Here is a 20936-nt window from a genome sequence, read left to right on the forward strand (position 1 = left end):
CTGAATATATTTAAAAAAAAAATATGAAGCTATCCCATGTTTGGAGTCCATACTTCCGTATGGCCAATACTCTCTGGAATTGTTTTCCTTATCTACAAAAATGGGGGTAGTTATCCTCTCTACAAGAGTGGGTCTTAGCCCTAAGCTTGCTTTCAGTAACAGCCAAAAATTCTCACTTTACCAATCACCTAAAAGAAGCCCAAGACCTCCGAAAAGAAGAGAACAGTCAGAATTTCTTCAACTCAGACCCCTAGCAAAGGCTTGCCCTATTCTTGTGGATCTCTGATAACATCCCTTAAAACAGAAAAGGAAGTTGGAGAAGCTTGGCAGCCATGACTGGTGCCCATGACATGGTAGACTTTCTTAGCTTTCTTAGGCCTGGATGCCCCTATGCTGATGTCCACACTAGCTGCACTTACTGGGAGAATATTCTTTGGAATTTGACAGATGAGTTCTCTTCAAACCCCCAGCCCGCCACATATTGGTTCACTTCTTAAAGTAACTTGGTTTTCAGTTCACTCTATGCCTTTTCCATGCATTGTAACTAATACATATGTGCCTGTAGATAATTTGTAATATACTGGAGTCTTATGGGCATTTGAGTTTTACAAATCAGAAATATGGTTAGAATATTAATAAAGTGCTAGATGTATTACATGCCAAAGCATAAAATAATCCATTTCCAAATCATTTTTTGTTTCCTGGAATTAGATCTAGGCACGGCCAGAGGGTTGTAAATTGTATTTTTAATTGCTTCTAAAGAGAAATAAATAGTAGGAAATTAACTGTGGATGAATTGATACTACTATTACACATGGCTTTTAGCTTTCTTAGATGATTTGGTGATTTGTACAGATATTGTTACGTTATTACTCTTAAAAGTAGTTTAAAGTTCCTATAAAAATGTTACCTAAGTTTTCAAACTGGTAATGTTAATGATAGTGATAAAAAACATACCTGAACATCAGTTAACTTTAGAAGAGGAGTTAGATGCTATCAAAGGCTTTGAAAAGCTTTATGAAACAACATGGAGTTAGTTTAGTAGGTAATGATGAGGAAATAATACTCAGAAAACAGACATTAAAATCACTGACATGACTTTACCACAAAAGTCATAGGGTTATGCTCTCTAAAAATGTGTTTTTCCACTTATTTACATGAGAAAATTAGTGGGGAAAATAATACTTTCTGTTACCTGTGTGTAGTGATAGTTTTGTCTGGAGCTTTTGATTTATTTTGACCTCTTGTCTTTCGGTGTCCTTTTAGGATACACACACAAACACTCTTACACAATGGAAGTATTTTATTTATATATATATATATATATATATATATATATATATATATATATATGGTGAACTCATTTACAGTATACAATTAACAGTTTTCCATGTTAGTTTTTCTACCCTTACCTGATCATTTTTAACAACTACTTAGAATTTCTTTGATGGATGAACAATATTTTATCCGCACCCTCTTAGTGCGGATACCCTCCCAAAGTGCTGGGATTACAAGCGTGAGCTACCATGCCTGGCCCAGAAATATATGTATTTTTAAGTTTTCAAGTTACTTCAAACTTTCAAGTAATATTTTGCCTTTGTAATTGGCATGTAATCTTAAGATTATAAAATGTTCATTATAATTTTAAATGCTTTAGTGGTTTAAATTTTATATTTCCAGCGGACGTGTTGGCTCACGTCTGTAATCCCAGCACTTTGGGAGGCCGAGGCAGATGGATCACAAGGTCAAGAGATCAAGATCATCCTGGCCAACATGGTGAAACCTTGTCTCTACTAAAAATACAGAAATTAGCCTGTGGTCCCAGCTACTCGAGAGGCTGAGATGGAAGAATTGCTTGAACCCAGAAGGCGGAGGTTGCAGTGCGTGGAGATTGCACCACTGCACTCCAGCCTGGCAACAGAGCAAGACTCCATCTCAAAAAAAAAAAAATTATATTACCATGTGAAGTGTATTTATTATAATATGTGAGGTAAACACTTAACACTTACCATGTTATCTACAGTGAGGCTGAAATTTAGACATTCCTGGATAAACAAAAGCTGAGGTAGGCTGGGCATGTTGGCTCACGCTTGTAATCCCAGCACTTTGGGAGGCTGAGGCGGGTGGATCATGAGGTCAGGAGTTCAAGGCCAGCCTGGCCAACACAGTGAAACCCCGTCTCTACTAAATACAAAAATGAGCTGGGTGTGGTGGCGGGCTCCTTTAATCCCAGCTACTTGGGAGGCTATGGCAGGAGAATTGCTTGAACCCAGGAGGCGGAGTTCGCAGTGAGCCAAGATTGTGCCCACTGCACTCCAGCCTAGGCAACAAGAGCAAAACTCGGTCAAAAAAGCTGAGGGAGTTTGATAGCACTAGACCTGCCCTACAAGAAAGCTAAAAAGAGTCCTTCAGGTTGGAATGACACTAGACAGAAACTAATGCCATAAAAGAAATAAAGATATCTGATAAAGGTAAATGCACAGGCAGTTATAATATAAAGAAGTATTGTTGTAACATTGGTTTGTAATTCCACTTTTTGGTTTTTACATGATTTAAGAGAGTACTGCACAAAAAGGTTTTGTGTCTGTTTCTGGACATAATGTATGAAGAAGTAATTTTGTGGCTGGGCGCAGTGGCTCACATCCCTATTCCCAGAAATTTGGGAGGCTGAGGTGGGCAGATCACCTCAGGTTGGGAGTTCCAGACCAGACCGACTAACATGGAGAAACCCTGTTTCTACTAAAAATACAAAAATTAGCTGGGCATGGTGGTGCATGCCGATAATCTCAGTTACTTGGGAGGGTGAGGCAGGAGAATCGCTTGAACCCAGGAGACAGAGGTTTCAGCAAACCAAGATCATGACGTCGCACTCCATCCTGAACACCAAGAGCGAAACTCTGTCTCAAAAATTTTAAAAAAGTAATTTTGTGACATCAGGAACTTAAAAAGTGGTGGGTACATTGCTATGTAGAAGCAAAGTTTTTTTGTATGTTATTGAAGTTAAGCTAGTATAAATTTAATTTATAGTGTTAAGACTTTAGGATGTTAAATGTAACAAAGAAAATAGCTATAAAGAATACATAAAAAAGAAATGAGAAGGGAATTAAAACATTTTACTACAAAAAACTAAAAAGAAAACTGTAATTCAGGGAATGAGGGACAAAAAGGCTATAAGACAGAAAACAAAAGCACAATGATAGATGTAGATGCTTCATTTTTGGTAATTACTTTAAATGTAAATGGCTTAAATTCTTCATTCAAAAGTCAGAGATTGACAGAATGGATTAAATGAAACCAAATGTGATTCAACACTACTGTCTACAAAAGACTCAGGTTCTAACCTGTGTCCAAAGACACAAATAGGTTAAAAGTGAAAGAATGAAGATATTCCATGCAAGTAGTAAAAAGGTCAGGAGTGAGTGCAGCTGATCCTTGAACAATTGGTGGTGGGTTAGGGGCACTGACCCCTGAGACAGTAAACACACACACCCTTGGCCTCCCCCAAAATGTAGCTACTAGTGGCCTACTATTGACCAGAAATTAACATGTATTATGTATGTGTATTATATACTGTATTCTTACAATAAAGTAAGCTAAAGAGAATATTAAGAAAATTGTAAGGGCTAGGTCTGGTGGCTCACACCTATAATCCTAGCACTTTGGAAGGCTGAGGTGGGTGGATCATGATTCAGGAGTTAGAGACCAGCCTGACCAACAGGGTGAAACCCTGTCTCTACTAAAAATACAAAAATTAGCCAGGCATGGTGGCATGTGCCTGTAATCCCAGCTTCTCAGGAGGCTGAGGCAGGAGAATCACTTGTACCTGGGAGGTGGAGGTTGCAGTGAGCTGAGATAGTGCCACTGCACTCCAGCCTGGGCAACAGTGTGAGACTCCATCTCAAAAGAAAAAAAATTGTTAAGGAAGAAAAAATGTGTTTATTTATTAAGTGGAAGTGGATCATTATTAAGGTCTTCATCCTGTTATCGTCACATTGAATAGGCTGCTGAGGAGGAGGAAAAGGAGGATTCAGTGTTGCTTTCTCAGTGATGGCAGAGGCAGAAGTGGAGGAGATGGAAGGGGAGTCATGAGAGGCAAACATGCTTGGTATAACTTTGTAGAACTACAACATAATTTCTGTCTGATGTTTTTGCTTTTTTGTTTTTCTAAAAATGTATCTGTACAGTAACAGTTCTATTGTTTGCTTTAATTTTAGCACCTGTATTATAAAAGGGTCCATGTCAAGTTAAAAGCAGTCTCTAATAATGGAAAACCTTCTGCCAGATTGTCTAATGGCAGTTTGTTTTGTGACCTTGTTTCTTCTATGTCTTATGCCTCATCATTTGGAAGTGCTCATCTCTATCAAGTCATCTTCTGTAAATTCCTCTGGTGTGATGTCTATTATATGTTGAATTTCTCCAAGATCCATATATTGAAATCTTTACTCTCCTGCTTCTACCACCTTTTTTTTTTTTTTTTTTTTTTTTTTTTGCCATATCCATGATCTCTTTTATGATGTCCTTAATTGGCTCTGTCATAAATCCTGTGAAGTCATGTACAATATCCGGATATAGTTTTCTCCAGAAGGAATTTATTGTTTTGGCTCAAATGGCTTCTATCGGCCCCCACTCTCTTCTGGCTTGTAGGGTTTCTGCTGAGAGATCTGCTGTGAGTCTGATGGGCCTCCCTTTGTTGGTATCCCGACCTTTCTCTCTGGCTTCCCTTAGTATTTTCTCCTTCATTTCAACCCTGATGTATCTGTTGATTATGTGCCTTGGGGTTGCTCTTCTTGAGGAATACCTTTGTGGTGTTCTCTGTATTTCCTGGACTTGAATATTGGCCTGCCTTGCTAGGTTGGGGAAGTTTTCCTGGATAATATCCTGAAGAGTATTTTCCAGCTTAGATTTATTCTCTTTGTCACATTCAGGTACACCTATCAATCATAGATTATGTCTTTTCACATAGTCCCATATTTCTTGTTGACTTTGTTCATTCCTTTTTATCCTTTTTTCTCTAATCTTGCCTTCTCGTTTTATTTCATTGAGTTGACATTCAACCTCTGATATCCTTTCTTCTGCTTGGTCAATTCGGTTGTTGTAACTTGTGCATGGTTTGCGAAGTTCTCGTGTTGTGTTTTTCAGCTCCATCAATTCACTTATATTCCTCTCTAAGTTGTCCATTCTGGTTAGCATTTCATCATATCTTTTTTCAGGGTTCTTAGTTTCTTTGCATTGGGTTTGTACATGTTCTTTTAGCTCACAGATGTTTCTTATTACCCACCTTCTGAAGCTTGATTCTGTTAAATTTCATCCCACTCATTCTCCATCCAGTCTTGTTCCCTTGCTGGTGAGGAGTTGTGATCCCTTGTAGGAGGACAGGTGTTCTGTTTTCGGGTGTTTTCATCCTTTTGGCGCTGGTTTCTTCCCATCTTTATGGATATATCCACCTGTCATCTTTGTAGTTGCTGACTTTCTGATTGGGTCTCTGAGTAGATGACCTGTTTGTTGATGATTAAGTTATTTCTGTTTCTTAGTTTTCCTTCTAACAGTCTGGCCCGTCTTCTGTAGGACTGCTGAGGTCCACTCTGGGCCCTGCTAGCCTGGGGATCACCTGCAGCAGCTGCAGAACAGTAAGGGTCGCTACCAGTTTCTTCTTCTGCTTTGTCCCAGAAGAATACCCACCTAATGTTAGTCTGAGCTCTCCTTTATGAGGCGACTCTTTGGATATATGGGCATCAGGGAGCCACTTGAGGAGACAATCTGTCCTTTATAGGAGCTCAAGTGCTCAGCTGTGAGCTCTGTTATTCATTCAGAGCTGCTGGCCAGGTACGTTTAAGTCTGCAGCAGCAGAACTCATAAACCGCTTTTTTTCCTGAGGTTTTCTGTCCCGGGGAGTTAGGGCTTTATTTATGAGTTTCCACTGTGCTGCTGCCTTTTTTTTTCAGGGCTGCCCTGCCCAGCAAGGAGGCAGCCTAGTCACTGTCTGCCTGCAGAGGCTTTGCTGAGCTGCTGTGGGCTCCGCCCAGCTGCTGTGTGAACTTCCCTGCAGTCCTGTTTATATGGGTATAGTTAGAACTGCCTTGGCAATGGTGGCCTGCCTCTATAATGATGAACTCTCTCTGTAATGGCGGGTTGCCTCGGCAATGGCAGGGTGCCTCAGCAATGGCAGGCTGCCTCTGTAGTAGTGGAGTGCCTCGGTAATGGCGGACTCCCCTCCCCCACCGAGCTGGACCATCCTGTGTTCAGCTGTGCTTGCTGTGAAACTCTCAACCCAGAGCTTTTTTTGTGGGAGTGGGAACAGCTGAGCTTGATCACCTGGTTCCCTGCCTCAGAGACTTTTTTTTTTAGTTGAACTGTCAACTCTCTCCCAGGTGTTCTGGTCGCCCATTGAAAAGGCGCTGGGATCTGTGTGATTTCCTGTGTGGCGACCCACTGCGCCGGCTGAAACCATGGCGCTGAGATTCATGGTGATTGTTTGCCTGGGAATCTCCTGGCCTGGCTCATTGTTTCAGTCCCCCCCTTTTTTTAAAATCAGATGAATGAGCAACTCTGCCTTCCCGGAGCTTCTCTTGCTGGCTAACAGGGGACCCAGTCCCGTTTACTCTGCACCAGGATCTGCCGCGCCGGGGCACCAGCAAAACAGCCACGCCGGTCAAAACAGCCACGCTGGCAGCCCATGGGGCTCCTCCGCCTGGGAATCTCCTGGTCTGTGGGCAAGAAAAAACTGTCTGGAAATGCGGCATCCACTCATCCTCTGCCCTTTCACTGGGAGCTGCAATCCTGAGCTGCTCCTAACTGGCCATCTTGGATCTTCCTTTTCTATTGATTTTTGATGTCACAAATTACATCTTTGTACATTGTGTGGCCAAGAAGAGATATATAATTATTTTATATATTATTTTCTTAAATCCTTCTTAAAATAAAAAGTGGAGTTATAAAGTAAAATTATATTAACTTTAATTATTAAATTAATAAAATTATATTAATATTGACTTTTATATTTGTCAATGTATTTTCCTTTCCTGGGACATTTTATATCTTTATGTGGTGTTGAGTTATGGCCTACCATTTTTTTTCATTGCAATCTGAAAGACTCCTGTTACCATTTCTTATAAGACAGGTCTAGTGGTCGTGAAATCCTTTCACTTTTGATATCTAGGAAATTTTAAATTCTCCCTTACTTTTGAAGGACAGGTTTGCCAGATAAAGAGTTCCTGATTGATTTTTTTCCCCTTTCAGTACTTTAAAACATCATCCCATTGCCTTCTGGTCTTTAAATTTTCTGATTAAAAATCTTATTGATTATCTCTTATATGTAAATAGTTGCTTCTGTCTTGATTCTTTCAGGATTCTTTCTTTGTCTTTGTCTTTTGACATTTGATTATACAGATGTTCTTCAACTTTTGTTGGGGTTGTGTCCTAATAAACTCTTTATAAATTGAAAATACTGTAAGTTGAAAATACATTTAATGCAGCTAACCTGATTATTTTAGCTTAGCCTAACCTACTTTAAATGTGCTGAGAACTGTTATATTATCCTACAGTTGGGCAAAATCACTCCCACAAAGCCCATTTTATAATAAAGTATTGAATATCTCATGTAATTTATTAAATACTGCATTGAAGTATGGTTTCTACTGAATGTGTATTGATTTTGCACTATCAAAAGATTGAAAAATTATAAGTCAAACCATTATAAGTCATAGACTATCTGTAATGTGCCCTTGTGTGGGCCTTTTGTGTTTATTCTACTTGGAGTTTGTTGAGCTTCTTGGAATTGTTGGTTTATGTATTTCATCAAAGTTGGAGAGTTTGCAGTCATTAATTCTTCAAAAAATCTTTCTACCTCTTTCTCTTCTGCTTCTGGGGCTTCATGATGTGGATCTTGATCTCCAATCCCCTTCATTCTTTTCTTTTTCCCCTCAGGTCAATAATTCAATTGTTCTATCTTCATGTTTTCTGATTATTCTATTTGCTTGAATATGCTCTTGAACTCCTTTAGTGAATTTTTTTCGTTCAGTTATGTGCTTTCCAGCCCCAGAATTTTTTCTTCTTCTTCCTCTTCCTCCTCCTTCTTCTCCTATTCATTTTCCCCCTCATCCTTCTCCTTGTCCTCCTCCCGCTATCACCTAGGCTGGAGTGGTGCAATCACAGGTCACTGCAGCCTCAACCTCCTAGGGTCAAGCAGTCCTTCAGTCTCAGCCTCCTGAATAGCTGGCACTACAGGCATATGCCACCATGTGCCTGGTTAATTTTTTTCCATTTTTTTTTTTTCGTGTAGAGATGAGGTTCCACTATGTTGCTCAGGTTAGTCTTGAACTCCTGGACTCAAATGATCCTCTTGCTTCCAACTTCCAAATTGCTGGTATTACAGGCATGAGCAACCATGCCCAGACTATAATTTTTATCTCTTTGTTGATATTCTATTTTTTATATATTGTCTTCCTGGTTTCCCTTAGTTCTTTGCCCATGGCTTCTCTTTGCTCTCTGAATATATTTAAGCATTTGTTTTAAGTTATTTTAAAAAATTATTGTGAATTTGATGTTGAGACTTCCTTAAAGATGGTTTTCATCAACTAATTTTTCTCCTTTGAATAAACCATGTGTCCCTGTCCCTTTGTATGACTTATTATTTTTTGTTGTTGTTGAATATTGGGCATTTGACTATTATTATGTGGTAGCTTTGGAAATTAGATTCTCCTCTGTTCCACATGGTTGATCATTGGAGGCTATATAATCCATTTGTTTTGAGAGTTTTTCAAGCAATTTTTGCAAAGACTATTGCTTGTCATGTGTAATCACTGAAGTTTCTGTTACTTTATCTCATACTCAGAAATTTCCTTGAGTGTGAGGAGCTGAAACAGTCCTCCTTCTCCACCCCCAAAAAGAGAAAAAAAGTGAACACATCTTATTCTATCTATGTAGATTGGCTCTGTGCTGGGTATTCCTTCACTACTTAGTATTTCTCTGAGCCTAAGGATCAGCCTGAAGTAAAAGGTGAAGATTTTATCAGGACTTATCTGAGCATTCCTGTTCCTTTTGTAATATTAGATGAGTGTGGTCACAACTATATGTGCCACCTGGATGGTAAATTGGAGGGAAGACTGCATCCAGGCTCCCTATCCAGAGCCAAGCCATGTAAATTATTGAAGATGCCATTGAGATTGACTACGTAGAGCCATACTGCTTCTCTTTAAGGTGGATCAATTTTTTTCACTTTCTGTGGTTCACTAATCCAAATGAAGCAAGAAGTTTTGGAAATTACACATACCCTGTCATATCTGGCCACCAGGAAATCCAGGGTAATGTGATTGGCCATTACCACACTAGAAAGTTTATTTTTGGTTGTAGCAACCTCTGTAACAGCTTTTGTTGTCTTGGGTTCAGGGTCCAATTCTTAGAAGTCTATAAAATTTGGGACTATAATGTGAGGGATCTTTGGTACTAGAAAGGACCTGAGAAGGGGTGCTACTTTCTAAAATGTACAAAGAAACAGCTATTAAGTTTTTTTCAGCACAGTCAGGTTGAGGATGACCTGTCATCAATCACAGCAGTGTCTATGGTCTGGAAAAAGTGTAAAAGGGAGTTCTTGTTCCTCCTTGATATTGTTTGGTTCTGTGTCCCCACACAAGTCTCATCTTGAATTGTACACCCATAATTCCCATGTGCTGTGGGAGGGACCCAATGGGAGATAATTTTAATCATGGGGCAGTTCCCCCATACTGTTCTTGTGGTAATGAATAAGTTTCACGAGATCTGATGGTTTTGTCAAGGGTTTCCACTTTTGCATCTTCCTCATTTTTCTCTTGCTGCCACCATATAAGAAGTAACTTTCACCTCACACCATGATTGAGAGGCCTCACCAGCCATGTGGAATTGTAAGTCCAGTTAAACCTCTTTTTCTTCCTAGTCTCTGGTATGTCTTATCAGCAGTGTGAAAATGGACTAATATACTCCCCTTAGACAATGCAAGGAAATTACAGGGCACCAGCAATAATATGGTAAGGCCAAAGAGAACCATATGATGGTAGAGAAAATTAGTCTTATTCTGTTATCTTGGGTGTCAGCCAGCTACTTCTCAAATCAGCTGTCCTTAGTTTAAGGTTCCCCAGTGAAATAGTATCTAATAGTTAAATTAAGGGCAGTGGTAAAAGTCTGGAACAAGGTTACCAAAAGATTCTAAGATGATGAGCCAGGCAATGTGTTTAGCAGATGAGAGCTGTCTTAATCTGTTTTCTGTTGCTGTAACTGAATACCTGAGATAGATAATATACATATAAAAGAAATTTATTTCTTACAGTTCTGGAGGCTGGGAAGTAAAAGGGCTGTATCTTGTGAGGATTTTCTTGCTGGTGAGAACTCTCTGCAGAGTACCAAGGTGATAAAGTACATCGCATGACAAGGGGGCTCATGAAAGAAGGCCAGCCTGGCTTTTAATAACAGATCACTCTTGTGATAACTAAGTCACTTCATGATAATCCATTAATCCATTAACCCATTAATTCATTAATCCATTAACCCATCTATGGATTAATGCATTTATGAGAGCAGAGCCTCATGACCCAATTATCTCTTAACATTCCCACCTTGTGGTACTGTTACATTGGGGATTAGGCTTCCAGCACATGCAATTTTCGGGGACACATTCAAATCACAGCAAGAGCCAAGAGAATTTAATAGTCTCTCCCACCAACCCTGACCTCCTAGTTTCTAAGGTGCTTCTTCCCCACGAGCCAAGTGTTGTTCTTTTTCCATAACTACATGATCAGAATAACCAATTCCCAAAGGCAACCACTTCACATTTCCCCCCCATTCTTATAATTTTTAACATCTCATTTAATCACATCTACCATCCAACTATTCAGTGTTTTATTCCTTATGTCATCCTGGAACATCTCCTGCCCTCTGATATGTAGGCCTCACCTTCCATGTTGGAGCCTTCCAACTGGGATCCACCTTCCATGTTGTCATTAATACTTATGAAGATTGTTGAAAGTATCCATAACTTTCCAGGTGTGGCAAGCATAACCAGGTGGTAAGAGAAGCACCAGGTTAGAGTCTCCCACCCGTCAGCTCTTTTTTGCCACTGATAGGTTCCTGTAGCCAAGTTTCCCAGAGGTATGTGAGAGGAAAATGGAGAGTAAGAAGAGTTAATTATGTGGTTTGGAACTCAAACAGCTAGTCGGGACCTCTTCTTCCCTTCTTCCTCTAATGTCATAATTAAATCTCATAGTTCTATCTAAAGGAGGAGCATTTCTTTGGGAAATTGCCACATTTATAATGCATACTTTTTGTCTTAAGTTTGCGCTCTAGTGAGAGTCTTAGCTGTTTGCTCAGCTTGTTATGCTCTCCTTTAACAGTACCGTTTATAATTTCTTAATGGTAACTGCTTCTTTGAATAAGATGGGGCATGATAGGACCAGTGAATGCTCCAGAGAATTGTCTATTGCTAGGTATTCTTGGCTGTAAAGGTGGCATCATTCTTTGACTAGTTATGTTTAGAAATTTAAGTGTGTGACATGGTCCACTTAGGAGTTCTTGAGCAGTATGATCTGTATCTGCCATGTAGATAGGAATTGTTGTGCCACACCCAAAAAATGTTTCTAGCACAGTCAATGCTAGTAGTATCCTCAAGAAGAGTGTAGTGTGTCTGTATGGTCTATTTGCTAGGGTCTTCCAGGTTTGGTGACCCAAGCTATGTGCCCTGGAGTCCCTTTGCCATTTGTATTAGTTTCCTGGGGTTGCCATGACAAAGTACCTAAAATTGGGGGGCTTAAACAATAGAAATTTATTCTCTCACAGTTCTGGAGGCTAGCCTCTAAGCCTCTACAACATGGTAGGGCCATGTTTGTTCTTTTTTTTTTTTTTTTAGATGGTGTATCACTCTTGTTTCCCAGGCTGGAGTGCAATGGTGAGATCTTGGCTCACTGCAATCTCTGCCTCCCAGGTTTAAGTGATTCTTCTGCCTCAGCCACCCGAGTAGCTGGGATTACAGACATGTACCACCACGTCCAGCTAATTTTGTATTTTTAGTAGAGACGGGGTTTCTCCATGTTGATCAGGCTGGTCTTGAACTCCTAACCTCAGGTGATCTGCCTGCCTTGGCCTCCCAAAGTGCTGAAATTACAGGCGTAATTGCCTGTAAAAACATGGCCAGGGCCATGTTCTTTCTGAAGCCTGCTGGGGAGAATCCTCCCTTGCCTCTTCCTAGCTTCTGGTTGTTGCTGGCAATCCTTAGCATTCCTTGGCTCGTAGACACATCACTCCAATCTCTGCCTCCATATCAAATGGTGTCCTCCAATGTGTCTCTGTGTCTACATTTCCCTCACCTTATAAGGACACCAGTCATTAGAAAAGGCCCTACTTAATCCACTGTGACCTCATTTTAACTTGATTACATCTGAAAATACCCTATTTTCAAATAAAGTTACATTCACAGGTACCATGTGTTAGATCTTGAACTTGTTTTTTTGAGAGGACACAATTTGACCAACAACAACCTGCCCTCTGCCCTCCCAACCCCTGCCAAAATTCATATCCTTCCTATGTGCAAAATATATTCACCTCATCCCAATATGCCCCCAAATCTTAAACCCATTACAGCATTAACTAACTCTAACATCTAAATATAATGAATTCAAAAACTCCTAAATCTAATCTTATAAATCATCTTAATCATTCATGGGTAAGACTTTTAGTATGGTACATCCTGGAGTAAAATTCCTCTCTGTCTACAAACCTGTGAAACTCAAAAGAACAAATCATCTGTTTCCAAAATACAATGGTGTGGGACATATGGCTAAAGGCAAGACCACAGTTGGTAGAGTGATTGTTGGCTGCATGTACTCCTGATACATAGGTATTTCTCCTAATGTTATCCCTCCCCAATCCCCCCATCCCCTGCTATTCCTCCCGTAGCTCCCCCACCCCCCAACAGGCCCCAGTGTGTGATGTTCCCTTCCCAGTGTCCATGTGTTCTCATTTGAACCAGGTAATATTTAATGGACATCCATATACTCAAGTGTCTGTAACTGATAATGCTAAATGTATTGTAAAACATTGATCTTTTCATTATGTGTAATACTTCTTTGAATTGTAAGGGATGTTCCCAGTGTAGAAATTACACAATTACAATGGGTACTGGAACAAATGCACAAGCAGCCTTCACTAGCCCAGCCATGTAATGTCAGTCAAGAAATGTAACTCTTAATAAAGAGTTGGTAGAGACAGGAGTGCTTCGCTGTTCAGCAAGCTGTACAGACTGCTTTCCCACTGAGGCCAATTGGTTCTAATAAGCCTTTAGAGCTATAAATATTAGTGCCTGATCAATGTACAAACTAGAGTCACCTAAGCATCAATCAAACCTTCCATATACATGAAAGGTAGCCAGTCACTTTTCTAGGTGTAGGTAGCCCAGAGGTTGGAATCTGTGTTGTGCTGGTACATTGATGTCCCCGAGGAGGCCCAGACGGGGCTAACAGATTAGCTAAATTAAAGGCTGAGTGGTGTACTGAGGCATTATGGCTGTCCACCTACAGAGAAAACTTACAAACTTTACACAAATAAGAAAACTCCAACCAATGGGCAGAGTTGTGGGCCATGGGGCTTGTCCTGGATGGCACCCATTCAAATGAACTTTCTACATTTTTACTGACTCATAGCAACAGCCAACAAGACGGCAAGTGATCCAAGACTTGGCAGCGGGAACAAGCCCTAAACCCTATTGGGTGGTACATTATGACAGCAGAGAGTCCAGGATCCTTACCTCTATCACCCACGTGGGCTCCCATGGAAAAGGCCCTTCACAATGAATATCCGTGGCATCAACAGATGTTAGGTCCGGCTGATCAGACCTGAGCCACCCAGGTAAAGACCATAAACATCTGGATATACCATCACACACGACATGGTAGGCCTATATTCCAGGACCCTTCTTGAAATAAAAGCACATTTTAGGGTTCTGGGTAGACAAGAATTTTGAAAGCACACTATTAAACCCAGTACATTACAAGGGATGAATTAACCATCACATCCTGCAGTTCACGAGTCCCGAATAGTCCACAACAACTGCGTTCTGCGGTGTTTTGCAGTCTCTTGCAGTGAGGAGAGAGAGAGAGAGTCCCAGGCAAAGTGGGGAAGCAATCCCCGCGCTTCAGGGGAGGCGCTTCAGACCCTCCCTAGGGGCAGAGTGCGCGGCACCACGGCTTACGGGAAGTATAGTCCTACCGTCGTGAGTCACACCTCTCAGGCGCCCGGGTGCCGGAAGAGGGTTGGGCTAGGGCCAGGGTCCCGCGTGGCTCTGGGGCAGTGGGAGCCAGGGCGGGGCATCCCCGTGAGGCAGAGGGTGGCCGGGGCTCGCGAGAGCGGGCACATGCACGCGCGTCCAGGCCTCGCACGGGGTGTTTAAGGCCTTGGCCCTGGAGAGGCGCGACCTTTGCCTGCAGGCTGAGCTGGGTGTGAATTAGTCACTACAGCCAGAGGATGGACCTGCGTGGGACGAGGAGTCCTCACCTGTAGAGGGAGGCTGTTAATATGTCTACCAAGAAGAGTCAAAGACCAGACTGCACTGCAGTAAAGCAAGGCGTTTTTTGGGGTTTTAGGAATTACGATTTGAGAGGCACATTAGGCTGGAAGCCAAATTGTGTTCCGAAGAGAGGGAGGGGAGCGGGGAGAAAATCAAAAGGAACTGAGGGTGTTTACGCAAGTTTTGAAGGAATTATCCGTTGGTGGAAGCAGGTGGTTTAGTACCTGAGTCCATAATTCATTGGTTGTTACTGTTCAGAAGTTGCAGAGCTGGCGAAATTCAGCTGTTTTCCAGAATTTTGTGATCGTTGCAGTTTGGCCCACTTCAAAGGTTCAAGGCAAGCTCCCCTCCCCCCAATTTTTTTTCTGCAGTTTTGCAGGATGTGCAGGCAGCCCTTAGAATGACTTCCTAACTCCAGTTTAGAGCTCTCAACCGGAGTAAGGCCATTTTGTAGAGTACATTCCACCAATAATATGTGCCACGTGGTGTGGTTGTGAGTTTCACATTTTGGCATATGTAAAACATTTGGCAAAGAGCTTAGTAGTTAACCTCAGCTGATAAGGTGTTTAGAAGATACTTTGTTCTTCTCGTTAGCTCTTTTACTTAGTCCTTATAACAACCTTTATGTGACTGTCTTCCATCTTGACAAACAAGAAAACTGAGGGTCCGAGGGTTCAAGTGAAATGGTCAAGGTCACAAGACCAGGGTAGACCACCCTGCCTAAAAGCATCTTGTGTTTTTGAAATGATACTGAAGTGAGTGAGGGCAGCTGTCTCTCCTTGCAGTCGTGTATTCTGGGGTTTCTCAGCATCTCCAAGCCCTTGGGTCAGGCTGCATGCCTGTGTTGCTTGGACTCCTGCACCGTCCAGCCTTCAGCATAGTCAGTGCCGTCAGAGTTTAGACAAGTAAATTCTTTACGATTTGGAATCCTGAGCAAAGCTTCTGAGTAAAATTATTTTGTCCTTTAAGTGTAGATTTTAGCTCCTTGGAAGAAAGCAGTTCTTGTGTAGTAAGAAGAAGGCGCCCTAGGAACAGGAATCCCACTTTGAAGATCGCTCCTCTAACCTGAACGTTGTCAGCCCAACTGCAGAGCTAAGACAGGAAACTGCCAGAAAGAACAGAGCCTGACGGTTTACACAGCCTGAAGTAATTCTTCCTCCTGCTTAGAATGAGGGATGCTCTGTAAATGCCATCACGTCCAGAAGGTCTCCCCAGTATGGTGAAAGGTTTAGACCACTTTTCAGAAAAGACAGGTGAGTGGACTGAGTGGTGGCAAGGGATAGGCTGGTAGGAAATATTAATCCTGGAGGGTTGGTGTGGGTATGGTCTGCAAGGAGAGATCACTGGGCATAGCTGGAGGAGATCTATCTCCAGTCTTTAATAAACATGCCCCACATTCAGTCTCCATGGTCTTTGTCCAGATTCCGAGTTGCTCTCATATCATATCCATTGTGATGTGGGCCCTCTAGAGATGTGCTGCCACCTTATCTACCCTGACCCTATAGGGGCAGAGAGTAGGGGTGTCTGTGACTGCATCATTGCAAAGCTGAGATACCTTGACTCTTGGATGTATAAGGAACCTGTCCAGGCTCACCCAGAATTTGTCAACTCACCCAGTTTGTAAGTGGCAGAGCAGAAATAGAAAACACCTATCCATCTTTTAACAGGTAAGTCACCTGCCAGGTTCTGTTGCAACCGAGTTAGAAGCAAACAATTCTTTAAACAGATATTTCCCCAAAGCACTCCCATCATCTTCTGCAGCATGATTTGTAAGGGTTAACAACTCAGTAGGAATGTAAGTAAATAAATATCTTGAGTATTTCTTCTACAACAGTGAACAAATGTGGCAGGTAACAATTTGTGTTCTGATTTGTTGAATTAGTCCTGGATTAGTTCTGAAAGAAAAATGAAATTGACCATTAGGAAGTGAAAAGTTGCAGAGCCACGTTCTGTGAGATCTTGTAAGATTCACATGTGTGAATTCTCAGCATGGCTCTTGCTGTCTCCTCATTGATCTTGGTGTGCATCTATTATTAATGTGGTAATTTGTGGACTTAAGAGCTAGCAATGAAGTTTGTACTTTATGCAGCTACAGATAATATACCATGCTAGATGAAGTCTGACCTATGTTGTTAGGACACTGGTGTTATTTAATTGAATTGTCATAATTGAAATTCCTGCATATCAGAATCAAGCAAAGTGTGGACCATCTGGGTATACATCTATATTCATACACACTTATCTATTGTCACAAATATGTGAATGCTAAAACTTTTTTCCTGGCAGGGTGAGTCATCAAATACTTTGGAGACCACTTATTTAAAGGAATAATCCCCAAATTGCCACATAATTCCATTCCCTAAACAGCTTGGGAATTTAAATAAATAAAGCTCAAACTTGACTGGGTGTGGTGGCTCACACCTGTAATCCCAGTATTTTGGGAGGCCAGGGTGGGCAGATTACCTGAGGTCAGGAGTTTGAGATCAGCCTGGTCAACATGGAGAAACCCTGTCTCTACTAAAAATAGAAAAATTAGCTGGGCATGGTGGTGGGTGCCTGTAGTCCAGCTACTTGGGAGGCTGAGGTAGGAGAATCGCTTGAACCCAGGAGGCCGAAGTTGCAGTGAGCCGAGATTGTGTCACTGCACTCCAGCCTGGGTGACAGAGTGAGACTCTGGTTAAAAAAAAAGCTCAAAAAGTGTTTTAGGTATTTTAGTATCCACAAAAACTAGGGCAGAGTCATGCACATGTTATATTTTATCTGCATGTGTTATGCATGAATTAGCAAATCAACTGGATATTTTTACTATTTTTCTTTATCCCACAAAATATGACATACAACAGAGAATATAGTAAACACCTTTTAACTTTTTCTGATGATCTCAACAGTCAACATGGCAAAGAATTAGTTCCTACATATCTTTTCTGTCTTCTACTTTTGAACACTTCAGGATGATCAGATGTGTGCTATTACAGGGATCAATTTCATTTGTGGATGTGACTGTGAACTTCACCCAGGAGGAATGGAGTCAACTGGACCCTGAACAGAGGACTTTATACAGGGATTCACATCCCTGGAGAGCTATAGCATCCTAGTCTCACTGGGTAAGCACAACTTCTCTGAGTAACAGCATCAGGCATGTCGTTTCTTAGTTACCAAACCATATGGATCTTTGTAGAGTTTATTGATATTTTGGTTTGGACCCAAAAATATTTGTTTTCACTTTGCCATCAAATGATTCCAGTGGACCTTTTCATTCTGTAGCTTCTAAAGCTGGATCTAACTTTTTCTTCTGATTGCCTGAAGCTAGGCAACTTTTCCTGTGTCCTGTGTCATTTCCATTATCAGGGCATTGCATTACCAAACCAGATGGGATCTTCAAGTTGCAGCAAGAAGCATGGATATTAGAGAAAGAATTCACAAGCCAGTGTTACCCAGGTAACCCAGGGGACATTAGAGCCCAGGTTGTCAGTTTAGGTATATGCATCTGGTTTTGTTTTCTTTTTGGAGTCTTGTTCTGTCGCCCAGGCTGGAGTGTGTTGGCACCATCTCGGCTCACTGCAACCTCCACCTCCCAGGTTCAAGCGATTCTTCTGCCTCAGCCTCCCAAGTATCTGGGATTACAGGCACCCACCACCATGCCCAGCTAATATTTTGTATTTTTATTAAAGACAGGGTTTCACCATGTTGGCCATGCTGGTCTTGAACTCCTGCTCTCAGGTGATCCACCTGCCCTGGCTTCCCAAAGTGCTGGGATTACAGATGTGAGCCACTGCACCTGGCCTAGGTATACACATTTCTGAAGTGTTTTTCAGTAATCTCTTTTTAGGGGACCCATCTGTTTGGAAGTGACTAAGGATAGTTAGCCTGCATGTCTCAGCTAACTAGCTTCACCACTGGATATTACTGTAACACATAAGTGTTCTCTTTTTTTGCTTGACTGTAATCCCTATTACCTTTACCTTGAATTTCATTCTTCCTATTTCCTAAGTATTTTATCTTGTTTAGTCTCCTTTCCTCTGCCATTCTTAGTTGCCCACTTTCCCTTCATTGTCAAGGACTTCTTTTGTTTTAGGAAGTTATTTAATCAATATTAATTGATCACTTGCTTCATGCTAGTAATGGTTCTAATGAAAGGAATTCAGAAGTAGATGAATTAAAGTCCCCTGATCTCATGGAACTTAGATATTCACCGGAGAGAGACACAGGAAGCAGGAAGCTGACTGCCATGAGACGTCCTTTAGAGGGGAGGTGGGAGTAGAAACAAGGAGATCAGTCAGGAAAATTACCAGTGTCCTAGACCAGGTTTGAGGGGATAGAGTGTACAAAGTGGTTGAATTCTGGATACAGAGTGAAGGTGGGATTATAATAGAGTCAGCACCTGGACTCATCCACCTCCTCACCCTGTGTTTGTTCCACTAATAATTTCTTGGAATAACACCTGTCTACTTGTTTTCCACATCACATTTGCTGTATATTCTTCTGATCAAGCATCTCTCACTGTGAATTCCACTCATTATAATTCAGCCATTCTTACCAAATCCTCTATCCTCTATTTCTTATGTTTATTTCCATTTGGAAAGGTATATTCATGACTCATCAAACGAATATGTGCATCCATTGTCAATTACTCTCCCCTTTCCTACCACAGTAGCTTTTTTTGGGGGGGGGGATGGAGTTTCACTCTTATTGCCCAGGCTGGATGCAATGGCGTGATCTTGGCTCACTGCAACCTCTACCTCCTAGGTTCAAGTGATTCTCTTGCCTCAGCCTCCCAATTAGCTGGGATTACAGGCATGTGCCACCACACCTGGCTAATTTTGTATTTTTAGGAGAGACAGGGTTTCACCATGTTGGCCAGGCTGGTTTCAAACTCGTGACCTCAGTTGATCCACCTGCCTCGGCCTCCCAAAGTGCAGGGATTACAGGCATGAGCCACTGACACTGCACTACAGTAGCTTTTATCACCCCTTCCCCACAGGCCCTCAGAAAAGTAAAGAATAGAAAATATTTCTTTGGTATTACTTTTATCCTAAAAGACTCTATCTAAAACCAAAGAGTCAGCTATGTAAAGATCATTTATTTATTTTCCCAGTTTTAGAAGAAATAATTTTGGATTCATAGGTATGTTTTTCTTATTTCTTGCAGAATTGGAAGTTGATAGCATGATAGAGCACAAAGAAAACCAAGACAGACATTTATGGGAAGCTGTATTAATCAGTAACAAAAACATGAGGATACATCAGGAGAATGTATTAAGAAAAACATGTAATCTGTGCATAGACTCTATTTCTTTAAGAAAAATGCCCAGTAAATATAACCTAGGTGGAATCAGTTTGAAAAATCTGTCAGGGTTTGCCACAAATAATAGCAACTTTTCAGTAAAGAAATCTGATAGTGCCATTCAGTGTGAGAAACTGCTTCCTGATGTTAAACATAAGAAAACTCATACTAGAGAGAAATGTAAAGAGTTAATAAAAAGGAGATCTTCTATCATAATGAAGGTTTTACTCAGCAACAGGAGATTCATACTGTGGAGGAACAATTAGAATATAATGAATGCATTAAAGCCTTCCACAAGAATGGTCTCTTCATTACATGTAAGGAAACTCATAAAAGAGAGAAGCTCTGTGATTATTATTGTGAGAAAACCTCCAGGGATGAGTCAAACCTCATGTTTCATCAGATGATTTACTACAGAAATAATTACTATGAATTTAGTGAATATGAGGAAACCTGTAATAAATCAGTCCTCTGGAAGAAATATCACAGAATTCACATAGGTGAGAAATACCAGGACGTAACATATGTGGGGAAACTTTCTTTCAGAAGTCCAACCTCACAGTACATCAGAGAACACACACAGGAGAGACCTTATGAATGTGATGAATGTAAGAAAACTTTCTTCCACAAGTCATCCCTCACTGTACATCAGAGAATCCACACAGGAGAGAGACTCTGTGAATGTTCTAAGTGTGAGAAAACCTTCTACCAGAACTCAGCCCTTGGTCAACATCAAAGAACACATACAGGGGAGAAGACTCATAAATGTAGTGAATGTGGGAAATCTTTCTCCCGAAAGTCAGACCTGACTGTGCAACAGAGATCTCACACTGGAGAAACACCCTATAAATGTAATGAGTGTGAGAAATTGTTCAGTGTAAAGTCAGAATCACTGTGCACCAGAGAATACACTCAGGGGAGAAGCCCTATCAATGTGGAGAATGCAGAAAAGCATACTATATGAAGTCAGTCCTCAGGAAACATTGAAGACTTCACCCGGGAGAAAACATATGAATGCAGTGAATGTAGGAAGACCTTCTCTGGGAAGTCAGATCTCCTTAACCATCAGAGAACCCATACAGGGGAGAAGCCCTATGCATGTGTTGAATGTAGGAAAACTTTTCTGAAGTCA

General features: G+C 41.2%; 1 long non-coding RNA gene across 1 annotated transcript; it reads left to right on the forward strand.

Annotated features, from left to right (window-relative positions):
• The first annotated feature begins 15476 nt into the window (after positions 1 to 15476).
• Positions 15477 to 19757, forward strand: LOC135269052 (uncharacterized). Its single transcript, XR_010337400.1, has 3 exons — positions 15477 to 15774; positions 17497 to 17625; positions 19670 to 19757. It is a non-coding gene; the product is annotated as an uncharacterized LOC135269052 (long non-coding RNA).
• The last annotated feature ends 1179 nt before the right edge of the window (positions 19758 to 20936 follow it).

This window comes from Aotus nancymaae, unplaced genomic scaffold (genome assembly GCF_030222135.1).
Source record: "Aotus nancymaae isolate 86718 unplaced genomic scaffold, 86718_ANA_hifiasm-v0.15.2.pri h1tg000049l, whole genome shotgun sequence".
Lineage (NCBI taxonomy): Eukaryota > Metazoa > Chordata > Mammalia > Primates > Aotidae > Aotus > Aotus nancymaae.